Source organism: Leptonychotes weddellii, chromosome 4, assembly GCF_054177405.1.
Source record: "Leptonychotes weddellii isolate Sample4059 chromosome 4, ASM5417740v2, whole genome shotgun sequence".
NCBI lineage: Eukaryota > Metazoa > Chordata > Mammalia > Carnivora > Phocidae > Leptonychotes > Leptonychotes weddellii.
This window is the reverse complement of record NC_138372.1, coordinates 57,754,473-57,760,472: the sequence shown is the minus strand read 5'-3', so window position 1 is coordinate 57,760,472 and position 6,000 is coordinate 57,754,473.

Below are 6,000 nucleotides of genomic sequence, written 5' to 3'. Positions count from 1 at the left end.
ATTTTTAAGTTCTGCCAATTCACCTTTTATTTCTGCCCTTAGAGACTCTATGTTGCCATTAATTGATTTCTCCATTCTAGCCATTGTCTTCACAATTGCTAGCCTGAATTCCATCTCCGACATCTTGGTTATATCTGCATCCATTTGTAAATCTGCAGCATAAGTCATAATCTCTGAGTCTTTTCTGTTTTGGGGGCTCTTCCTCCTAGTCATTCTGTTGATGTGTGTTTGAGGGAATGTATAGCGTCGAAATTATTGACCAGAACCCAAGCAAGATGCACCTGTTTTCTTGGGACCTTAGGGTTGCTGGCCTCTTGTTTTCCCAGCCTGTCTTCTGGGGCCTGCCGCGCTGTTAGGCAACCCTGTTTGGGCGGAGTTGCCCTGCGCCCCTGTGGCGGGGATGGGCTCAGTGGGAATCAGTCTTTGGGGCTTTTGTACTCTGGCGCCTTTCCCTGGCGGTTTTCCATGTCTCTTCCGCGAGTCAGAGCAGAAGAGGCCGTTTCCAACCCTCTGCCTCAGAGCAGAGAGACCTCAGTCTGTTCTTCAGTGAGCTCTCCAGGCCACACTGTCTCCGTTTCTGTCTGTGCTGCTATAAACTGCAGCGGCCTGGGTCGTGCGCCCCTCTGCAGCGCCCCCAGTCCTGCCTCCAGGTTGGAGCACGTCTCTGCCCTTTGTGCTTCTAAAACTGCCAGCCGCTCCCAGTTCGCGTGCATGCGCGCACACGCGACTCTGCCACTTGGGGTCCTGTCCCAGGGACTGCAGTTTGCGTGCGTGCAACTCCGCCGCTTGGGGTTTCCACCCTGGGGGTTGCAGTTCACCGGCGCGACCCTGGCGCACCGGGTTTCTGTCTCGGAGGCTGCAGTTCGCATGCGCGTGACCGTCGCTCCGGTTTCTGTCCGAAGGGCTGCGGTTCGCGTGTGCACGACCCCGCCGGTCTGGTTTTCCACCCCGGGGGCTGCCCTAAAGTCCTTTCCCGACGCTACCGGTCTGCGAGTCTATGCCCATCTGCAGCGCACGAGGGTGTCACTCACCGGCGGTGTAGGTTCCCCACAGCCAGGCACCCTCCCGCCGCTGTTTATCCTCCGATATCTGCCCGCGGAATCACAGCTCTCCGCTTCCTACCTCAAAACCAACCGCCTGCGATATTCTGTTTGTAGAGATCCAGATCTTCTTACATCTCAGGCTGGTTTCATGGGTGCTCAGCGTGGTCTGGTAGATATCCAGCTCAATTCCGGGGACCAGTTGAAATAGGGTCCCCTACTCCTCCGCCATCTTTCGCCCCTCCTCTGCTCTGTTTCTAAATGTGACTTAGCTCACACTCAGTTGGCCACTGGCAGAATGTTATCAGTATGACATGGATATTGTGTTGGATCATTGGTGGTTCTCCTCAGCCCTTTGCCATTTTACACCATCAAGCAAGGTGGCAAAGTACCTTCACACCTGCCCTCAGACTGCTGAACACAGCAAGACCTGGATGGGTGCAGTGCAGTGTCCAAGGTGAACATGATCCAGCCTCTTCCTGGCTCAGTTCGACCAAGTATTCCAACTTAGAAGTGCTTATTGGGTAGTTCTTCCCAATCTTTGTGATTTTTTTTTCCATTAAACCAAAATCTACCTCCGTTTTTTTTAAGGTTAAGTCTTGTATTTACTACACCTATATTTTGAAGATTTAACATTTAACAAAAACTATGTTAGTGTTATTGTATTGTTACTATTTTTGTTAATATCCCAGTTATCAAGTTGCATGTGTTTTCAGTGGTCTGCCCCATGTCTGTTTTGCCCCTGAACTTGAGAATTTTTAGGGTGTAATTTGGAAGAATAAATGGTGAGAGAACAGAATTGTCACTATTAGATGAGGGATTGGATTCATAGCAAAGTTACCCCTCCTGACTGCACATCCTAATCACTTGCGGAGCCTTATAAACTTTAAATTCCTATGATCCACCTCATGGTCTTTCAGGGGAGGGACATATAATCGTGCGTTTTTAACAAGCTCTTTGCAGCTAGCTAGGAACCATCTCGAGGAGCTGTGATTTGAAATCACTAGATAGATGACCTCTTAGCTCTGCAATTCTAGATGCCACTGCTTTCTCTGCCATCTATTAGGAGGAGGCACATGCAGTCCTTGGACTAGTGAAGCAGTAAAATAAGAATTTCATTGTTGGCATGGACAGCTGCCCCTACCACAGTGAACTTTAGGTATTCAGCGCAGTGTGTATGTTAGAACCCTGGGAATTTTGTAAGATCAGCATCTCTGCTTCAAATCACAAAATTTTTCATACCACCGAGGTTAAGCTCTCAAGAACATTGTGTTTATTGGGCTTTTTTAAAAGGTAAGCTTATCTTTCAGCCAGACAGAAATTTGAACAGATAAGGAACATTATGAGCCCAAAATGCAAACTGGGAATAGAATGTCAGTTTGTGACTCTTTTCATCACAGTGAACTCCCCATTGGCACAGGACATTTCGATGTTATCGAAAATCTTGTAAGAGCTGTTATGAGGATAGGAAGGGTGGAGCGGGTCAGCAGGGAGGTGTGTTGACTCTGCAGCTGGTTGTTGGCCTGGGACTTGCGCAAGTCAATTTTATGACCATTAATTTCAATGTCCTTTTTAAAAATTTACTTCAAAGGCCATTGCAATCTTGTCTTCCCCCTTGAGTAAATGTAAAGTCCATGGTGACTGCTTAACAGACAATTTCAAGCAGGCAAATCTTGAACTTTCCCCACTAAATAGGGATCTAACTTTCTAGAAAGTTATCTATAGCTATGAAATGTTTTCTCAGTCTTGTACTAAAGCATAAATAGGCAGCTGAGCTACAGGCCTACTGCTGTCGAATCTTGATAAGAGAAATGCCAGGAGGTTTGAAGAAGAAGAATAAGAAAAACCTGGTATAAAGCTGTGCTTCAGTACTCCCAGCAAATTATGGGATATTTATAACCCATCCCGGGTTGTCTCGTGTGCAGGCAGGCTTATTGCAGCAGAACAAAGATTACACCCTCCCCTGCGTACTTTAGATGTCTGGCAAAACAAATTTAAAACAGGAACCTTAACTCACAAATCAAAGATGAAAAAATATTCTTTTTAAACATTTCCTTGAAATGGCTAGGACCGTTCAACAGCTGCCTTCAACTGCCAATGAATTAGAATCTCATTAGAACAGCAAGTGATGGGGCGCCTGGGTGACTTAGTCGGTTAAGCGTCTGCCTTCGGCTCAGGTCCTGATCTCAGGGTCCTGGGATCAAGCCCCACATTGGGCTCCCTGCTCAGTGGAAAGTCTGCTTCTCCCTCTCTCTCTGACCCTCCTCCCCACTTGTGCTCTCTCTCTCAAATAAAATTAAAAAAAAAGAGAGAGAGAGAGCTTTAAAAAAAAGAGCAGCAAGTGATACATTTTGTAGCCAAGAACACTGCACTTTACAGCTACTGGCTTCAGAGTCGTCACCATTTACTTTGATTTCTCAGCCTTGTGGTCTTTATGACAATGAGTCAAACCAGGATTGTGTTTTTCCAGTCCTTTTCTGGACAAAGGAAATATTTTTTTTTTTAAAGATTTTATTTATTTATTTGACAGAGAGAGAGACACAGCAAGAGAGGGAACACAAGCAGGGGGAGTGCGAGAGGGAGAAGCAGGCTTCCTGCAGAGCAGGGAGCCCGATATGGGGCTCGATCCCAGGACCTGGAATCATGACCTGAGCCGAAGGCAGACGCTTATTGACTGAGCCACCCAGGCACCCCCAAAGGAAATACTTTTGTGTGTACAAAATCATACGTTCTGGGGGTGCCTGGGTAGCTCAGTTGTTTAAGCATCTGCCTTTGGCTCAGGTCATGATCCCAAGTCCTGGGATCGAGCCCTGCATTGGGTTCCCTGCTCAGCTGGGAGCCTGCTTCTCCCTCTCCCTCTGCCTGCCGCTCCCCCTGCTTGTGCTCTCTCTCTCTATCAATTAAATAAGTAAAATCTTTTTTAAAAAATCATATTTTCTGGGATGAATTTGTATAGGTAAGACAGGGTTGAAGATTTATCCAGATAATTCAAAATAATAATAATTATGTGGGAAAGGAAAAGGGACTGAAAGCCAGTCCCTAATGGAAACCAGAATCCCTGTTCCCCTCCACCCCAGCAACAGAGAGAGGTAAATACAGAATTTTTACCAAACCCTGAATTCTCTTAAGTGATCAAGACTGAATTGAAACTTTCAGAAGTCTCTAGGCTACTTCTTGAATGAGAGACTCTAATCAGGAAAAATCAAATGAATGATTTCACAGAAAAGTCGCTGAAAATATGAGCAAGAAATAAGAGGAGAGAAAGAATTGAGGGGGGGAGAAATGGGAGAAGAAAAAAGGAGAACAAGGATGCAAAGAGAGGAGAGTTTCTGTGGTACGTTGTGTATAGCAGCTTCTTAGAAGCATCATTAGACAATGACTCTTCCTTTTCCAGGAAATTAAATATTAAAACATTTGTTAGTTCTTTTTCTACTCTATTGTGAGTTCCTTTTTGTATGATTCCTCTTCTTCCAGAGTATTACCACATACCTAGCACATAGTAGCTGCTCAATTAATTGGGGGAAAGGAAGGTGGCAGGGTAAGATGAGCTTTTTGAATTTTGAATTTAACTAATTTAATTTTTTGAATAACTATTTTATTCACAAGTGTTATGGACTGAATTGTATGTACCTAAAATCCATATCTTGAAGCCCTAGGCCCCAGAGTGAATGTATTGGGGATAGGGCCTGTAAGGAGATAATTAAGGTAAATTGTGGTCATGAGGGCAGGGTTCCCATGCAATATGACTCATGTCCTTATAAGAAGAGGGAGAGATACGAAGAGTGCTTGCACACCGAGAAAAGGCTATGTGAGGACACAGCCAGAAGGCAACTATCTGCAATCCAGGAAAAGAGGTCCCGTCAGAAACCAATCCTGTTGGCACCTTGATCTTGGTCTTTTAGCTTCCAGAACGTGTGAAAACAAATTTCTGTCATTTAAGCCACCCGGTCTGTAGTTTTCTGTATGGCAGCCCCCCAAAGACCAATACAACATGGTTCAACAATTTGTGAAAGTAAGTAAAGGAAACCTCATTTAAAACTGAGTCAGGAAATCCTGAAGGGGGAGCTCTCCCACACGAACTACTCATTGCAGCCCACATTGCCAACAAAAAAAAAGAAGGCACGTTAACAAGGGAGGACATTTTTCACATAGGAATTTCATCTCTTGCTCTTAAGAGAAAGGACGATCCCTTCCTGCCCCCGCAACAACGCGCTAATCACCGCTTGCAGCCAATGAGAAACCACCACAACCTGAGACTCTTGTAACTCTCCACTGAACTTTGTTTTACAACTACCCTCTCCAACTTCCTCCTCAAACCTGATAAAAGCTGACCTTCCCTTTCTCTTCTAGGACTTGCCCAGAGTTCACCACAGCCTGCCTGTCCTGAATTGCAATTCTTCTGCTATTCTTGAGTAAACTCATTTTGCTAGTAAAATAACGGGCTATTTTATTTTTAAGATTGACAGATTAAGCGCTCCTGGCTGGCCTAGTCAGTAGAGCATGCGACTCTTGAGCTCCACCGGGTTGAGAGTTTGAGTCCCACCTTGGGTGTAGGGATTATTAAAAAAAAAAAAAAGACTGACAGATTAAAAAATAAAATGTCTCACTATTACCCTTGTCTCTTTCTCAAATAATGTGCCCTTCCCTGCCTGTAAATCAGTAGGCAGGCAGTTGGTCTGCCTAAAGGTTTCCTCTACTTACTTTCACAATAGTATGAGTCTACAAGAATACTGTAGATGTCTATTAGCAATGCAATGAAAACTAATGGGCTGTGGCACGGTGATGTTCTTATGACCGCAAGGCATACGGGGCTTTGAACCCTTGCCCTCTTTTCCTCTTACCTTGGGATAACTTTCAATTTTTTTATTTTTAAAAATAGATTTTTAAAAAGCCCCTCTGCTACCATTGGCATCTGTTCCACTTGTTGCTGATTTTACCAACGCTGTTAAAATTGTTTACA